This window comes from Lygodium microphyllum, chromosome 27, assembly GCF_053477565.2.
Source record: "Lygodium microphyllum isolate KBCC chromosome 27, Lygodium_microphyllum_v1.1.10, whole genome shotgun sequence".
NCBI classification, from domain to species: domain Eukaryota; kingdom Viridiplantae; phylum Streptophyta; class Polypodiopsida; order Schizaeales; family Lygodiaceae; genus Lygodium; species Lygodium microphyllum.
The window spans coordinates 113,442,262-113,462,571 of NC_141161.1; the positions used below are offsets into that span (position 1 = coordinate 113,442,262).

General features: G+C 39.1%; 1 pseudogene; it reads left to right on the forward strand.

Annotated features, from left to right (window-relative positions):
* Positions 1-11,909: 11,909 nt before the first annotated feature.
* On the forward strand, positions 11,910-12,569 carry LOC148012723 (putative germin-like protein 9-2; annotated as a pseudogene).
* Positions 12,570-20,310: the final 7,741 nt, after the last annotated feature.

Here is a 20,310-nt window from a genome sequence, read left to right on the forward strand (position 1 = left end):
TTAGTTAGGCTTTTGATCACTTTATTCAAAAAGTGGGTTCCATGGTCCTTCAGTGGACCGAAACGGCAAATAATCTACTCTAAGAGGAAACTTGCAGTCTCTTTTGCATTGTCCTGCCTCGTTGCCTATGCTTCTAACCATTTTATAAAATAATTAGTTGCTACTATAATGTACCTCTTCTGAGTAGTAGACGACGGGGTGATAGGACCCACAAAATCAATGCCCCACTTCTCAAATGGAAGGATAGCCATGATAGGCGTAAGTGGGCATTTCTTATTCTCTCTGTTGTCATGTCTTTGACAGGTATCACATCTCTTAACGTACTCAAGGGAATCTTGGAAGATGGACGGCCACCGATATCCAGCTCTTAAAGCATTATGTGCCGTCAACCGTCCAACGAAGTGCCCTCCACACGCAGAGTCATGGCACTCTTCCAAGATGAAAGGAACCTCGTCAGGCATCACACATCGGCGGTAGATATCATCAACACCCTGCCGATATAGTGTTCCTGCGATTAAGGAAAACTTCAAAGACTATTGTCTAATTTTCCTCTTTTCTGATTTTGATAAACTAGCTCTAGTCTCTGCTGTTGATAGATAATGCGTGATAGCAACATACCAAGATGGGATAGAAGCTGTATCGATTTTAAACATTTCTTCGATATCACTTTCTTCAGCCAAAGTCTCTTTCGGCTCCCCAAAATCCACAAGGCATTCCACAATCCCCTACAACCTCGGTGGCTTACTCTTAATCTCATAATCGAATTCCTGCAAAGTGATTAACCACTTTGCCAAACGATCAGGTGGTTGCAGCTTGTTCATAAGCAATCTAAGCCCTTCTGCTTTCGTATAGAAAACTACCTTCTCATAGAGGATGTAGTGCCTGAATTTTTTAGTCGCAAAGACCATCGTAAGGCACAACTTCTCCATGTAGGTATAGTTAATTTCTGATATGCCCAATTTTTGACTAGCAAAAACTATCGGATGATACCATTTTTCCTTCCAAATTTGGGCTAAACAACAGCTGATACTATGCATGGTGGTTACTGAAAATATGTAAAATGCCTCGCCTCTTTTAGGTACTTTTAAAACTTGTGCTTTTACTAGCTCCTATTTCACATCCTCGAAAGCTACCTTACAAGGGTCGCTCCATACAAATAAATAGATTAAGGATAATAAGCTCATTAATGGCAACGTCCTTTCTGCCAAGGCATTTATAAACCTCTGATAGTACCCTATCGATGACAGAAAGCTATGTACCTCTTTGGGAGTGCGTGGTGGACTCATAGTGACTATAACCTTGATCTTTTCAGGGTCAGTTTGCGATCCCTACTGAACTGACCACATGACCTAGCAATAGCCCATAAGGCACTCCAAAGATACACTTCCGTGGGTTAAGAGTGATACAAAATTGTCTGCAGTGCTCAAAGGACTTTCTTAAGATAATCAACATCCTTTCCCTTACAGTGGCTGCCCCCAGGTCATCAATAAATACTTTCAACTCATCTGGGGAGATGTCACCAAAGGTCTTGTTTGCTGTTCATTGCCATGATCTAGGTGCATTGCACAAACCAAAGGCCATCACATGGTATGCAAAAGTGCCAAAAATAGTAATGAAAGTTGTTTTCAACTTGTCCTCTTTTGCAATTGCCATCTGGTTGTATCCTGCAAAGCAATCCATAAACGAATATATTTTCCTACCCCCTTAATTGATCTAAAATCTAGTTAATAAATGGCAACGGGTAGTAATCCTTAACTGTCTGCTTATTCAGCTCTCTAAAATCTACACATAGTCAGATCTGGTTGTTTTTCTTCTTCCTAATAACAATTGGTGAACACCATTCTGTGTGTTGTATAGGGAAGATTAAACCAGCTTTCCGTAACTTCTGTAGCTCCTCAAATAGTCCGTCCCTCAATTCAGAAGGCATATGCCTTACTTTCTGACGCACAGGATGACTACCTTCTTTTACAGGAATTGTATGAATAGCCAGGCTGGGAGGAATGCCTCTTAGCTCGTCATAACTTCAAGCAAAGATATCGCGGAATTCTTGAATCAAGGACACATAGTCCTCCCTTTCTGCTGAACTAAGCATGGAACCTAATCTAATTGGTCACAAATCATTTGGTGTACCAAGGTTCAACTCAATCACATTCGTGTCTCTTATCCTATCTTGCGGCTCTATCGACTCATTTAGAGTTATCTGATAAATATCCTCTGTAGTGGACCTCTCTTTAGATTCATTGCTGGATTATGTCTCACTACCAAATGGATCATCTGTTGTCTCTAATTCAGTGGAGGATAAAGGAGCTCTCTCACTCTGAGGAGACTCAAGGTAAGCATCGACTATTACTCGATTAGCACCTCTACCTAGAACCACTCGACTGGCGGGTATATCAACTTGACAGTTTGTTCGTAAGATCCAAGGCCTACCTAGCAAGACTCGATAGCTAGGACGTCCTACAAATCTTATAACCCTAAAGTCCAAGAAGCATTCTACACTTGCCACTGTAACATGGACTTTAGTAACACAACCTTCTAGTTGCCTTAGACTATCATTAGCCATTCTAAGAAGGGTGAAGCCATCTTTTTGGATGCCTAGACCCAACCTCTCCATCAACTCTGAACTCATGATATTGATGGAGGACCCAGTGTCTATGATAGCATGCTCCACTAATATTCCATCCACGTATCTTGGAACCCTAGCGCAGTTCTTTTCAACATGATCAAACCAATCTTCCCCTATTCGTGCTATGCCCAAAGGTTTTACAATATACCCAATACGCAGGATCTTCTTGAATTCCTTGCATACTCCTGGAGATAATTTAATCAACTATAAGAGGTTTACATCTGATTTGACTTCGCAAAGAGAACTTACTAAATCAAAATCATGATAGGTAGCCAAAGCTCTCTTTTCTTGCCAAACCATTCTTTCTTTTGGTCTTGGGACCAGCTCTGGTGCTCCTTTTTTAGCTCTTGCCTTCTTTCTTGGCATTTCCTCATCCTTCTTAGGATCGACTTTTCTGTCAACAGGCCTTAGAGATCCACCTTCCATGCCAGGATTCAGGACTTGCATCCCCTTATCCCCTTGCTTAGGGTTTCCCTCGAACGGTTTTGCATTATCTTTATCACCCTCTTTAGCCTTTTGGACTCTTGTCACGGCTCATAGGTTGGAGGTTTCAGCACCATTGATACGTACAGCCTTGATAAGGTTGACTCCATTGGCTTATGGAAACTCCTCTATAGTGGTCTTTCCCCTTTGCAATATTTGTTTTAGTCCATCATTTTGCTGGAGGTTATTACCTTGCACTCTATGATTAACTGGACTTGGCTGTTTACTCCCTTGTTGGAGGGAACTAATCTTCCTCCAACAGGTAGCGGCTAAGTGGCCCGACTTCCCACAAATATCACATTTAACATTTAGACAGTTTCTAGGAAAATGTTATCCACCACACCACTTATAGCTGAATCTTGAGGGACCACCCTCTTCAGGGCGTCGACTCCCTATCAGATCCTACTGCTTCTTCAGGAAATTGACGTCAACCGCTATTTGTCAATATTATTCGGAGATCATGTAAGTGTAGTGCTTCATCATATCCTTAACTTCGCCAAGGACATTAGAGGCACTCGACTCATAGCCTTGATCATCTATCCGTTGTTCCATTGGCCTGACAATTTGATTGGGCATTGGTTGTTGACTCACAGGAACCACATTAGGGTTCAAAGCTTGGCTCCCAACATTTGGTGGAGCCAACTGACTAGCCATAGGCATAGTCACACTGGGAGGAGCTGGCAGCAAAGGTACATTTTTTACCATACTTCCTGTCCCATTAGGGTTATTCATAGGCATCCCTTGACTTCCATTTATCAATAGTAAATTGCCTCCAGGTACTAGACCCGCATTAAGATTTATTCGAGAGGAGTAGGCCATTTGTATTCGTGACTCTACTCCTTCTGCCCGCGTGATGGCAGTGTCTATATCAACCAAAGCCACACTGCTCAATTGTACCTAAATATTGAAATCCAATCCATGCAATAAGTATTGCAATTGGGCAGCTGGCGGAATAGGAATGTAAGTTTGTAACTTACGGAATACTTCCTTAAGCTTCTTAGCATAGGCTTTCACATTCTGATGGGGGTCTTGGCGTGCTATATTCAAAACACGCAACCAGTATTGGTCACCTCTTTTAGGGGTATATTTTCCTCAGAAAGTTGCATAAAATTGGTTGATTATAGTTATGGTTCCAGTCTCTATGCTATGATACCATACTGCAGCCCTTCCTTTTAATGTCATGTTACAGAACATCATAAGATGTCCCTCATCTTGAATGCGGTAATTAAACATTAATCTTTGGAATTCACAAATGTGAAACTCCACATCTTCTTCGGCTAATCCATTAAAAATGGGCAAAGACACTCCTAAAGCTGGCAGATCCAGTGTCCCTGCAGGAATTGCAGCTTGCAGTGTGGCTGGTCTTTGCAGCTCCACAAACTTACGGACTTCTGGTTGTAATCCTCTGAGAAACACCCCCTTCTAAATGCCATCATCTAGATTATGGTTAGTCCATCTCTTCAGGATGGATTCCATTCGTGAGACATAAGCTTCTACTCTTTCTCCAGAGGATTGACTTAAATTCATAAATTCCTCTCGCATTCGCTTTTCAAAACCTTCACGTCTGAATTTAGTGAGGAAGGCCAACTTCAAGTCGTCCCATGTGCCAAAAGTTCCTACTGCTTGTCTCTCATACCATTGAAACGCTACGCCCTTAAAATAAATTGATAGTATGTCTCACCTTTGATAAGAAACCTCGTGCGTATTCCCACTCTTCTTGAGATATATTAATTTCCTCTTTTTCCATTCTCTCCATTTCCTCATGTAACCAATCTATATCAATATGACGTGGGAGTGCATTTAGATGATCTGGAAATGAGACATTACGTCTATATCTAGTGCAAAATTCTTGTCTTTCGCTTTTTCTTCTTGCCCTTACTTCATTACATATTGTCAACCATTTGCTCATTACATCACTATTGAGCACACAAAAACTATTTAACTTACGAAGTTCTTCTTTTGTTAGCACTTTACTCATTCCTTTTCCTTGAGGTACTATAGAGGTCATCCTCAAGTCTTCATCATCTTTCCATATTCGTGGTTGAGAGGGATCCACTTCAGCAAGATATTCAGAGATATAAACAAGGGATGATTGCACTAACCAACCCTCAGCCATGCTTCCCTCAGGTCGTGCTTTTTGCCTCACAAAATCTTTCAAGGTTTTCATGAAGTGCTCAAGAAAAAACATCCACCTTGCATGAACTGCCCCACAAAGTGAGATCTCATCAATCAAATGTATGAGTAAATGTAATTGAGTAGTCAAAATGGATCGAGGAAAAATTTCATCCACCAAACAAACCACCTCAACAGATAATACTCGAGCATCTTGCAATGTGTTTGGATCAATTTCCTTCGAGCTCACGTATCTGTCAGGATGTATTTGAGAATTGTTTATTTTTGTGTAGAAATTCAAAGATATATAATGAAAAATACAATGTATACACACCTCACAAGCTCTCCCATCTTGTAAATGATATCATGTACATCTTTGGATACACAATGGGATATGCTAGTAGGAAGTATGACTTGAATGTAAAAAATATTCATAGATCAAATGATTAGTTGAGAAAAAAGTCATCATATCCCAAAGTTTACACATAGTTACTCCACTAATTACTATATTCATGGTTAGAGATACCCTTACTTGAATCATTTTGTGCCAATCGTGGGACTTCAAACTAGATAGTTACTCCACACCTCTTTTCTTTTTCTTTATGAAGGCTCCCTTGAGACATCTCATACATCCTATGGGTGTTCGAAAGCTATATATTTGTTCCTTCACTATTGTTTCCTCATTCTTTGACAACATCCAAGGTGCATGGGGTAGCTCAAACTTTCCTCTGGGTCCAATGCGTGGCCAGGCTCTTCTCATGCAACCAATGTTACGTAAATCCTCCCTTACATTAACTGAATCACGAGCCCCTATCAAGTGATCCCATAATGTATATACAACATTTTTGAATATGTGCATGGGATCCAACAGGTGATTGATCTTGAGTTCAGTCCAGTACGGAAGATGAAAAAATATAGAGAACCTAACAAACAAACAATATATTATGTAAACAATTCATCATGCTAAATACTTTAAAGTCAATCGAGAGAAATGCACTTCTTACCGACTCATGCCGAGTGGAGGGTGGCTGTCGGCATTAATCCACCTCTCCTTCCAATCTCGAATGGTTAGAGATTGTGGAGTCATTCCATTAGTAGGGAGAACATATTTGGGATGGTCAATAGGAAGAAATCGATGATGATTGTCGTAGATAACCTTCTTTAAACGTGCCTACCTAGAGGAAACTAGAGAGGGACCGCAAATAGAACATGCATGATATCCTGATGTGGTTAAACCTGAGAAAACAAGTGAATTAATAAAATGCAATTGATTCAATTCTAGAATTTTAAATATAGAGTTATATACATGTACTTGAACACTCTCCGTATCCTGGAAAGTCATGCATGGTCCACAACAACATGGCCTTCAATGTGAAATCTCTAGAGGATGCAGATGCACTTGTATCTTGCACCTCAATACCTTCCCATAACATTTCTAACTCTTCAATCAAAGGCTCTAAGTAAATGTCCATGTTTTTTACCTTGTGCTTTCCAAGAATCAGAAGGGACAACATTACATGTCCCTTTTTAATTGCCATAGATGGAGGAATATTATAGTTCACCAATACCACTGGCCATACACTGTATGATGTGCTTTTGATGCCAAATGGATTGATTCCATCCATACCTAAACCAAATCTCAAATTTCTTCGCTCTTCTTTGAAAACGGGCCACAAATTATCTATATGTTGCCATGTCGGTGTGTTTGCAGGGATCCTCCATTTTCCATCACGCGTCTATATTAGCGTTTATTTGCGCGTCTATATTCACATCTATACTCGCGTCTACATGAACAATAGACACACATATACATGCCAAAATAGACGCGCACGTCAAAATTCAAACCATACTTAAATCATTTCTTTTCAAATTGCGCATTTTCTTTCTTGCGTTTTTTGCAGTTTTGAAGCTTGAGTTTAGTCGACATGCAGTCTCTTCATGCCTCACCTCCTCATGACTCACCTCTTCTTTCATTTCAAACATACAAGAAGGGAAAAAGGAAAGCCAAGGAGAGGAAGAAAGAGAGAACAAGAAGAAGCAGCAAGTAAGCAAGCAAGCATCAAGGGAGGGTAACTTACCAAGGAGAGGAAGAAGGAGAAGGAAGAAGCGCCACCACCTGCCATACCAAACACCCAAGGTGACTCTCTCTCTCTCTCTCTCTCTCTCTCTCTCTCTCTCTCTCTCTCTCTCTCTTTCTCTCTCTTTGTCTCTCTGCTCTGTCTGTGTATTAGGTTTTCTGATTCCATTATGTATTGCATTTTGTAAATCATCAATGGCGGTCATCGGACTAAAATCAGCCGACTGAGCGCGTTTGCTAGCGCGTCTACATTTGAGTGTAGACGCAGGTATAGACGCGAAAAAATGTTTCCTCTCATTGCGTCTGAGGACGCATCTTAGAGCGCATCTGCTAGCGCGTGTGCTCTGTAGACTACACGCAATGATACAAGCGTGCACATAGCATTGACCTGGAACGCGTCTGAGAGCGCGTCTAACCTGCAATTTAGACGCGCTTATACACATGCCAAATATCCCAGCTCTAATAGAAAACAATATATTTTTGCAATGATGAATGTGACCCATCCCATGTTTGTGTTTATCAGTTTTCTTGTTTATGAGAAGCATTAGCACTTAAGTTTTCTGCTCAATGTCTAAAGAAGCTCTTTGAAAATGTAGGTAATATATGATTTTTGGTATGCAAACAAATTTATATTTTTCCTGTGTTTTTTTTACAGATGTCGTATCCTGGTTCATCTAGCAATGACCCGGATTTGGATCACATGAATGATACATTGGCCTCGTTTGGGAAGGGGGTCAATGCATTTTTTGGAGGTTTTCCTAGTAGGGAAGACTTCATGGACGAACGAGGTGTTCAGTGTCATGTCTGGAACGCCTCTGACGTCTTTTCCTGGCACTACTTCCCAAACTCCAATTGCAGGTACTCCACATGCAGGTACTCCATATGAAGGTACTCCACGTGCAGCACCTGTATGTGCATCGGTTGAAGCACAAGCGTCAGCTGACGCACGTGCATCTGCAGAAGCATGTGCATCCAGCGGGGCAGAGGGTAATCGACAGAGAGGGAGGAGGGAGAGTCAAGGGGGAGGACGAGGCTTGTGTGGGGGTTGCCTAGGAGGTGGCAAGCGATCACCCACGTAGAGGAGCTTGTATGCCAGTACTATAGAGTTAGAGATACTGGTGGCATCTTCCATGATGATGAAGGAAGGGATGTAATGGCGTACATGAGGAGCGTCGTGCATGCGACGTATAAAGATTGTTTCATTGCCTTCAAAAATCAGAAAAGTAGCTTGTGGCAGGAGGTGTTGAGGCCAGTCCATAGGAGGTATCCAAATCCTGAGGGTCAGCGATTCTCGGATGATTGGGGACGCACAAAAGTGAGGGATTTGCTTCACAACAAAAGATCCCACCTCATGACACATGCCAAGGACTCACTGCGGAGGCAGGAGGAGGGGCGTGGAGCCTATAGCCAACCACCTATGTGGCACCGCATAGAGTGGAAGAAAACCAAGAAGAAAGCAGCAAAGAAAGTGAAGAGTCGCCAGCACGCAGAGGCGCGACGGATCCAAATGGAAACCATGGGACCGTCGCATTACGGATCGGGTGGCAGAGAGTCGTGGGAGGTAGAGTTTGTAAGTATATTTTGATTTCTAGTTTTTTAAAATTTATATTTCTTTCAATTCTTTATATAATTTGTTCTAATACATTGTGTCTCATAATTGTTTTGCAGACTACTATCGTTTGTAGGATACCTACTCCTAGAGAGGTAGGTTACCATCGAGGCCATAATTGCGCAGCCACATGGCTTCACTTCTATGAGGAGGATCTCATCACTGAGGACCAATACAACCGGGCTATGAGGACTCGACAGCCAGAGGAGGTATGTTTTTCTTACTTTCCTATTAAAAGTATAGCTAATTATAACTTTCTATCTACCATCTCTACGTAAGCAAACTTGATCTTTTGCGTGTGTAGACAAACCCGGATGTGGAGCATAGCGAGGAGGGGGATAGCGAGGCTAGTAGCCATGGTGGTACTAGCGAAGATGTTTCTTCTTCAGATTCCTAGAGGAGCACCATACCTCCTCTATGGCCTTGTTTTCTTGTATATATATGATCCATCTTTGAGCCTACTGCTTGTGGCCACGCTTTAGGTCGCAAGCACTTAAACTTCCCATGTAAATGCTTTTGAGCTATAATGAATACATGGACTTTTATTTTCAATTCTCGTGCTTTTAGATCCATTGTCTTTTTCCCAAATGCACAATCTGATATATGGGAGGTTTTTTCCAGTTCTGTTTTGCGCGTCTATCCGCACGTCTAAATTGCAGAAAATGCGTGTTTATAAGTGCGTCTACAATGCAGAGTACACGCACTTATACACGCGCTGGATAATTCAAATTTAAAAAATAAATTAAATATCTTTTTTAAAAAAATGAGATTTTTTGTTTTTCGTTCGCGTCTATGGGTGCTTGTAAAAGCGCGTCTATAAGCGTGTCTATATGCCCGTCTAATTGCCAAATAGACGCACTAATAGACGCACAAAATGAATTAAATAAATAGCAAATTTGGCTTATTATCCGCGTCTATTCATGCGTCTATATGTGCATCTATCGCACGTCTATTTTTGCGTGTATATTCGTTCATGCATGCGATTATAGACGCGACACAGTAGACGCGCAAATAGACGGGCGCATCGACGCGCCCGTAAGATTTTCTCTATATTCAAAAATCGCGTCTAAAAGTGCATCTATGAGGCCTTTTTGTTGTAGTGGATGAAGATGATGAAGATAACAAATTTGTTCATTATTAAAAAAGAGATTTATGGTTTCTTTTCAGTTTTGAGATTAATGGCAGAGCCATACACTTAGATTTTGTGTGCTTTGTCCCTGGTTTTGTGGTTGATTATGTTCGTGGGAGGGTTGATGTCATTCACCATGCAACATCAAATTATTAACCAGAATTGAAAGACACAATTTGAGCAAGAAAAAAAGAAAAAACAAGAGAGAGAAGAAATTGAGAAACCATACACAACACAAGATTGGATACAATCTCCTCCCATTTATGGGTGAGCACCTCCCCCATGTATGTATGTATAATATTTAATTAAGCTTTGGCGCTCAAAAGACATTGAAAGCATCCATTCATCTAAGTTCTTGCTTTTCCTTTCCTTGCACTACTTGCCTTTGTGCAAACAAATCAAACACACTATTCCAAATATTTTTACAATAAAAAATAGTATTTCATCTCTTCTAATAAATACATTTTTTAAAAAATCTATTGTTGCATTCACACAAAGTCCTTGCTCTTACAAGCATATACAAAACGTAATGTTTTAGATAATATTTTTCCACACTACGAAGTACATAAATTTTACGTATTAAAATGTGCATTTTAAAATAATAATTCTATCTAAATTCACGTTAATATCTACTCACCACAATACAAAACACATTAGTATCCTCATATCTATTTAATAGGCATAATGCAAATCATGCAAGAAATAAGAAAAGTCCATAATAAATAACATCAACTTATTTCCATAGTAAATTTTAGTAAAATACCTTGATAAATATAATTCCCTAACATTCTAACCCATATTAATCAAAATTAGGCTAATTAGTACTAATCAAATTAATATACTAGCAACTATAATTGAATTAATACTAATTGAATAATGAATCAATACTAACTAACTAATCAACTACTAATGGAATTAGCTAACTACTAAATTACTAAATAATCAAAACTTTATCAAATTAATACTAATTTAAATAAGTAAGCGTTTACTATACTTGAGTAATCGGCTAATTGAATTAATTCATGAATTAAATGAATAATCACTCATCATATGAATTAATTCAACTATCCAAACATTGTTTTGATTAATGAATCGAATCAAGCTATTGAATAATCAACTTAGTTAATATACTTAATAATACTCTAATCAAGTAATAGTAGTTACGTCAAGACTACTATAATTAATTGAACTAACTACAATAATTGATATATCTACTTGAAGTAACTAATTGAATTAATAATCGATAACTAACTAACTATAATCAATAATTAAACTCAATATGAACCTAACTAAACATAAGTTGATACTTAAGTATAATGGATAATGTGACTATTAACTTAACTAATACTCGATAAGTAACTATAAACTAGAATGACTTTATACTAATCATCGATAACTCACTATAAACAATCTAACGAACACTAACTCTAATCCATACCAGCTCTAATTGACAATCAAACTAACTATAATCGATGGTGGCCAGATGATTAGACCATCCTTCGTATGTTATTTTCTAGGAAAAATAGTACAAAGAGGGCTGATCATAAATATTATTACTATTAGGCCGCGAAAAACGCGTGGTTCCTATCAGGCTGCCAAGTGGCATCCCGTTAACTCCGTCCGGCGCGCTGAGAGGTTTGTCCGGCGAAGGGCAGCATGGCAGGGGAGGTGCCCTTCGCGTAGTATATATTGTCGATGAAAGAAGATAGTTCTTATCCCTCTCTGCAGCAGGACCTGCAGCTGCTGAAAGACATCTTCAGCAAGCAGTAACAATTAGCCGCGCGTCCTGCACGCAGTCAGCATCGCTCATCACACAATTAATATAACAAAGCTAGACTAGACTACTGCTCCGCGGCTGTTATCGCTGTATGCTATGGCCAACTCTAGATTCAGTTTGCTGATGCTCACAATATGCGTAGCGACAACATGGGTGGGATTGGCGGTAGGCTCCGATCCAGAGGGCGGACTTCATGTTGCCAGCTGGCACCAGCCAATCTGACATAGATGGCAGCTTCTTCACGTTCAAGGGCTTCCAAGGTGGTGCCAACGCGTCGGCGGGCATGTTTAAGCCGGTGAAGGCCTTCCAGGACCAGTTCCCGGCAGTGACGGGGCTGGGCATCTCCGCCGCCTTCCTGGAGTTCCCGGCGGGCTCCCTGAACCCGCTGCATACGCATCCATGCGCCACGGAGCTCCTGTTCGTGCTAGACGGCACCCTGCTGGTGGGCCTGGTGGACACCTCCAACAAGATGTACAACCAGACTTTGCAGAAGGGCGACCTGTTCGTGTTCCCCAAGGGCCTCGTCCACTTCCAGATGAACCCTGCCAGCTACGGCCCCTCCGCCCATGCCCTGGCTTCCTTCAGTTCTGCTAACCCTGGCACCAACTCCCTCCCCGGGATCCTCTTCGGCTCCGGCATTCCGTCCTCCATTCTCGCGCAGGCCTTCCAGGTCTCCTACTCCACTGTCTCCATGCTCCAGAGCCCCTTCCACAAGTGACTGATCGATTGGTATGTGCACTTACCGAATTGATTGCTCGGCCCACCGTGCTGAATACGGTTCCTACTGATCATACTCTAAAGCAACAACGATTTTTCAAACCATCAAAACAGTAAACGTACATGAGTGGAATGATCGCCACCTTTTGCTCCATTTAATGCATCCAACTAAGTATTGCAGAAAATCTAAACTATCATGACTGCTTCTCATGCTCTCGTTCAAAAACTGCTCTCTCCTCTAGTGTCCATTGTTTGCACAGTTGAAGTTTTGCTTCTACAACTTGAGTAATGCCATCCAAGCACCCAGTAATGACTATGACATTGACCAGATCTAGTTGGCCACTCTGATCCTTATTGTGTTTTTACTATGACTAAATCATGTTGGTCTCATCACTGCTAAGTATGACGAAGGGATCTCGCTCGTAGTTTCGGGAAAGGACTAAGGTAACTATATCTACACCATCATGAGTTTGTTTGATAACCACGCTCTCTAGTGGCTGCAAAACATGTAGCCATAGCTTAATTTCCCCTGGCCCTTGTCCGTGGCCCCCTGTCCCAATAGCATAATGCACACTTTTGCGAGAAGACGCTCATCAAAACTCCGCAACATTCTCATTTCACCATTGTAATTGAATGGTCCACTGAGTGTTATACTAACGAAAATATTAAGCCTTCCTTGGGTCTTAGTGATGCCAGGAGGCATATTATATGGTGGATTCCGTGCCACAGTGGATTTCGTGAGGTTTAACCGTGGATTCCGTAAGATTTTATTACCGGGGCTCATACACAAAGTGGATTCTTTGTGCGAGAAGTCGATGGGGACGCTTATCCTTTTCGGGCATTTTGTTAATTTAGTGTGTACATGGGTGATTCCATAGCGGGTGATTCCGCAAAATACATATTTAAATTAATAAACGTTTATGAGTTTAGAGTGCGCACTCATGATAAACTAAGGTTAGGATTGATTTCTAACCAATTTATTTATGTATAAGTTGAAGACTGCTAGGTATTCACTTTTGTCGGTTTAATTGTAGTATTTTACTAATGATTGTGAATGCTTTAGTTGATGTGTAAAGATAGCAGCGGTGGTAGTGGAAAGCATTGGAGGATAGTGTGTATTCAAATTTATCGTCAATATTTTTATGGGCGCATACCTTAGGCATGGCGCCTATATTTTGTCGTGCTTATTTATCAAAGCGCTTGATATTTATTTATTATTTTTGTATGCACATGGGCGTATGATTTAGATATTTGTATTTGGACATTGTATTTGGGTACGCCTGACTTCTTGGGCACCCATTAGCTTTAATTCTCTATTTGGCACAAAAGCAGACTCAAAAGCTAAAGCGTGCTATTTTGTAATTTGGGCTATTATTTGAGCTTGAAGATGATTAATACATGAAATACATGCTTTGTGGAGCGCTCGCACAAGGCATGGGGGGGATCGCACCCAATTGGTCTCTTATTCATGTCGTGCAAGCTTTCTACATTGATTTGTGTGCAAAAAGTAGAGTTATTTTGTTCTTAGGAACCTTCTAATGCTCACTACGTGCGCTTACGGCATCCGATCTGCGCAGCAGTGGTATCAAAGCGAAGCTGAGATCGAGAGCTTCCAATCACTTACCATCTGGCGCGAAGGCAGAGCTCCTGGAACAATCGAGCTCTACAGTCAGTTTCTTCGCGAATAGCCGATACCAGTGTATTCCTGGCGGTCAAGAACCCCTATCTGCATCCTTTGATCGCGAAGGACCGGCCTGTGGAAGCGAAGGACCACTTGGACATCTTCTTCTTCAAGTCGTCCACTATCAACAGACAAGAAAACTCCTCTTCCATAGCTAAAAATCTTAAAAGCTTTATATCAAAGGTTTAAAAAACTTTATAGTAAGCTTTAAGGAAGCTTAGCCCCATGAAAATTCCGCGGCGTGAGTATCTTTTTGTCGCCGTCAAATCCGTTGAGAACGTCTTCGCTTACACGAAAATCACGCTTGATCCAAAAGCCTTAAGCTCTCTAATCCACTAAGTCTTCCAAGTTTACTAAGTTTTGCAAGTCAGAGAAGTTATAAAAGACTTACTCCAACCACCCCCATAAAGGCTGTTCATACGCAAAAGCACAAAATCGCGGTATTACTCTCTGGTAGACTCTGTTCACACACACAGACTTGCTGAACCAATTTCAACAAATACAAAAGGTCATACGCAGTCCATACACAGTTTCTACGAAGAAGGTTGTGACAACGAATACCGCATATGCAAAAGACAAAGACTACAAAAGCCAAACAAAAATGTATAAGCCTTGTATATTCGACTTTGAGCTACGCTCATCCCGCTAATCAAATTTTGAGAGTGTGAGGTTTTTTGGATTTTACAGGATAACAGAACAAAATATGGACGATTTTATGGCTGAAGGTGATTTACCCAAACCAATGATGGAACAAAAGTTGGATTTGATTATGATGCAACTTGATGAAGAACAAAGAGCTCGACAAGCTTTGCAAGTTCAATTGGTTAATTTGCAACAATCTACAACCGGCAAAGATGGACCATCGATGCGACACTTGAAGCTCAATCCATCTGCAAAGAAACAAAGATAAGTAAAAGAAATTTCAAATTTTGTACTTTAAATGGATCTCGAGATGGAAAGACTGTACTTGCATTTATCAGTTAGTTTGATGATTACTTCCATGAAGAGACGTATGGTGAGAAAGACAAAATTAAATGTGTCACTAATCATTTAGTCGATCGAGCATCTCTATGGTGGACTGTGGTCTGCAAGAGCATTGATTGTCCGACTACCTCGGAGAGTTTCAAAAAGAAGTTTTTGCAGAATTTCCTTCCTCCCCAATTCCATGAAAAAGCCATAAAGCAATGGGATCTTCTACAGCAAAGAGATCGCGAAACTGTTTCCCAATACACTGAACGTTTTTGGAATGCCCTACTGCAACTATGCATGCTCGAAGATGTACCTGAAGCGACTCACAAACGCAAGTTTATGTCTGGCCTACTTGGACATTACTATGCTAAAGTCAATATGTTCAAGCCAACAACCCTTGAAGATGCGATTTCGTTGGCTCATGACACTGAAGACAAGATTCGCGGAAGAGACAAGCGACCACAACAATTTCAAACTAATGGTAACTATGGTTCCAAACAATTCAATTCAAATTTTCAAAGATTCAATCAAAGTCGTTTTCTTCCATCTTCATTCCATAAGTCTTGGACACGACCACTTGCTTTGCCATCAAATACCAATCCAAACCCTAAGCCATCCTCACAGCCAAATCCTAACATTCCTAAACTTCCTGCCATTACAAACAATGTATCTAAAGCCAAACCCATAGTTTGTTACAAATGCCATCAACCTGGACATCTTGCAGCCAATTACCAAACCAAAAAGTAACCTGTCCATATCAATTATCTTAGCGCAATGGAAGATAAAGAACGTGAGGAAATGTCTGACTTTATGGAAGATAATGATGATATTGGTACTACTTCGGATACTTTGCCAGGTATGCCAACTCCACATTCTTTGTTGACAATGAAATATTTTGTGCATGGTAAAGAAAAGACTATTTTATATGATGATGGTAGCACACATGATTTTATTTCTGCAAAGTTAGTGAAAGAATTGAATTTACAAACTGTTTCTACACATTATCGCATTAAAGCTACATTCCTAGGCACAAGATATAATGGAATACAAGAAGTGCATAATTTAGAAATTAAAATTGGAGAATATACTGAACGAAGAAATTTCTTAGTTGTACATTTGCAATCTAGTGATATTATCTTAGGTATGCCTTGGCGTCATAAGTATAATCCTGATATAGATTATTCTACGCATTCAATTAAATTTTATTTTCAAGGAAAACCAATCAAATTGCATGGTATGCACACTTCTAATAATTTTTTACTGCTTACTCATACTCAGGCTAAACGTGCATTACATAAAAGTAGAAAATATTATTTAATATGGGTGAATGAACTTCAAGCTAAAGAAAAACAAATGCATCCTAGGCATACACAATTTCTTGCTCAATTCCAAGATTTTTTTGCTAATGATTTACCACCTGGACTACCACCTTCACGTCCTGAAGATCACAAAATAGATTTAATTCCTGGTACACAACCACCATGTAAAGCACTATATAGGCATAACCAAATTTAACATAAAGAAATTCAAAATCAAATAGAGGAATTGCTTAACAAAGGATTAATTAGACCTAGTAGTTCTTCATTTGGTGCACCTGTTTTATTAGTCAAGAAGAATAATAATACTTATCGCATGTGCATTGATTATCGTGCCCTAAATAAAATTACTATTAAGAATAGATACCTGATTCCTAGGGTAGATGATCTTATGGATAAGCTACAAGGATCTGCCATATTCAGTAAGATAGATATTAAATCTGGTTATCATCAAGTAAGATTGGATAAAGCTGATATATTCAAAATTGCATTTAGAACACAATTTGGATACTATGAGTTTCTAGTGATGCCTTTTGGTTTAACTAATGCACCAGCCACATTTAGTCGCATGATGAATCGCATATTTCTGAAATATCAGCATTGTGTTATAGTATTCTTTGATGATATATTGGTATTCAGTAAAAATGAGAATGAGCATTATGAACATCTGTCTTTAGTTTTCAAATTGTTAAAAGATAATCAATTGTATGCTAATCCAGAAAAGAGTGAATTCTTTCAAACAGAAATTGAATATCTAGGACATATTGTTTCATCAGAAGGAATTAAGGTTGACCCTAAAAAGATAGAAGCAATTTTAAATTGGCCCATACCCAAAAATGTTCATGAGTTACGTTCTTTTCTAGGTCTTGCTAGCTTTTACAAAAAGTTTGTAAGGAATTTCTCAGTTCTTGCATTACGTTTGACTAAACTTTTAAAGAAGGGTATTGTTTATGACTAGTTTGATAATCAACAAAAATATTTTGATTTATTGAAACATACATTAACCCATGCTCCTCTATAACAACTACCTGATTTCAATAGACCATTCTTTTTAGTAGTTAGTGATGCTAGTGGATCTGGAATAGGAGCTGTCCTTATGCAAGATAATCATCCCATAGCCTACTCTAGCTATAAACTTAAACCATCTAAACTTAAATATTCTACATATGATAAGGAATTGCTAGCTGTAGTACAAGCCTTACGACAATGGAAACATTATTTAATGGGTTCTGAATTTATGATCAAAACTGACCAACAAAGCATTAGACATCTCCTTAGTCAACCACAAATAACTGACCGACATATTAAATGGGCAGCTTTTATTCAAAGTTTTCATCCCCTTATACAATATGAACTAGGAAAAGAGAATGTTGTAGCCGACCATTTGAGTAGAAGACCATCAATTCATAATATTTCTGTGATATCATTTGATTCCCTTATCTCTATGAAAGATACTTATCATCAAGATCTTACTTTTCAAGTTGATTGGAATAAATTAGTTGCAAATAATTGGATTCCTATTGATTCACTATCTTACAATAATGGATTCATGTTTTATGAAAAGAGATTATGTGTGACAATTCAATTTAGATCTTTTGTTTTGCATGAGATACATTGTCCTCCATATCAAGGTCATAGAGGTATTATATCTACTTTACGTACATTGACTGAAGATTTTTATTGGCCACATATGGACACTAATGTATCTAACTTTGTTTCTGAATGTTTAGTTTGTCAACGAGTTAAAAGACACCATGGTAAACAATATGGTTTACTAATGCCATTATCTATTCCATCACGACCATGGAAACAAATTTCAATGGACTTTATCACTGGTTTACCTAACACTAAAGCTAACCATGATATGGTTTGGACTATTGTCGACAAATTTAGCAAACAAGCATATTTCATTCCATGCAAGAAAACTCTAACTGCATCTCAAGCTGCTCAAGTGTTTTTGAAAAATGTGTTTACTAATCATGGTTTACCAAAAGTTATTATTTCTGATCTGATTCTAGATTCTATAATAATTTTTGGATTACTTTGTTTGCTAACTTAGGAACAAAGATTGATTTTTCATCTGCATTTCATCCTGAAACAAATGGTCAAACAGAAGCTACTAACAGTATTATTTTAGATCTTTTATATGCTTATACTATTTCAAAACCACACACATGGGATACATATCTACATTTACTTCAGTTTGCATATAACAATACACCACACACAGCTACAAAGAAAGCACCATTCGAATTTATTTATGGATATAGATTATCTACACCTGTTGCATCATTATCAAATAAAATTCAAATTGCTGATGATATTGCTAACATGCATGCCACTATCTTTAATGAAGTTAAAGATATGATTGCCAAAGCCCAACAATCATATACAGAACAAGCAAATAAGAAAAGACAAGCTATGAATTTTAAAGTTGATGATTATGTTTGGTTACGAATAGAAAAACGTAGATTACAAAGTATAGATAAACACCGAGTTGTGAAATTAGCACCTAGATTTTATGGACCATTCAAGATCATACACAAAATCAATGATAATGCATTTAAACTAGAACTACCACAACACCTTTCATATTAGTTTATTACAACCCTTTAGAGGCCAATTACCTGTACACCCTGTCTATGAAGACCCACCTTGTTAGATGATGAAACTAAAATCCTTGAGCCTGAAACTATTATAGATATTGACTTTATGACCACTAGAACTGGCCGTAGATATTCTAGATATTTGGTCAAGTTTAAAAACCATCCTATTGAAGAGGCCCAATGGATGCATACTAGAGACTTAAATGCTTTCTCCACTCTGTTAGTTCCACATTGAGCTAATAGCAATTGAGGACAATTGCTATCCCACCCTGGGGATATGATGCCAGGAGGCATATTACACGGTGTATACCGTGGCACGGTGGATTCCGTAAGGTTTTACGGTGGATTCTATAAGATTTTATTACCGGGGCTCATACACAAAGTGGATTCTCTCTGCGAGAAGTCGATGGGGACGCCTATCCTTTTTGGGCATTTTGTTAATTTAGTGTGTACATGCGTGATTCCATAGCGGGTGATTTTGCAAAATACATATTTAAATTAATAAACGTTTATGAGTTAAGAGTGCGCACTCATTATAAATTAAGGTTAGGATTGATTTCTAACCAATTTATTTATGTAGTTGAAGATTGCTAGGTATTCACTTTTGTCGGTTTAATTGTATTATTTTACTAACGATTGTGAATGCTTCAGTTGATGTGTAGAGATAGTAGCGATGGCAGTGGAAAGCATTGGAGGATAGCGTGTATTCAAATTTATCATTAATATTTTGATGGGCACATACCTTAGGCATGGCACCTATATTTTGTCGCACTTATTTATCAAAGCATTTGATATTTATTTATTATTTTTGTATGTGCATGGGTGCACGATTTAGATATTTGTACTTGGACATTGTAATTGGGTACGCCTGACTTCTTGGGCGCCCATTAGCTTTAATTCTCTATTTGGCACAAAAGCAAACTCAAAAACTAAAGCGTGCTATTTTGTAATTTGGGCTATTATTTGAGCTTGAAGATGATTAATACATGAAATACATGCTTTGTGGAGCGCTCACACAAGGCATGGAGGGAGATTGTACCCAATTGGTCTCTTGTTCATGTCGTGCAAGCTTTCTACATTGATTTGTGTGAAAAAAGTAGAGTTCTTTTGTTCTTGGGGACCTTTTGATGCTCACTACGCGCGCTTAGTACGGCATCTGATTTACGCACCACTTAGCACTTGTATAAAAATGTTAGAGCAGCCTAGCA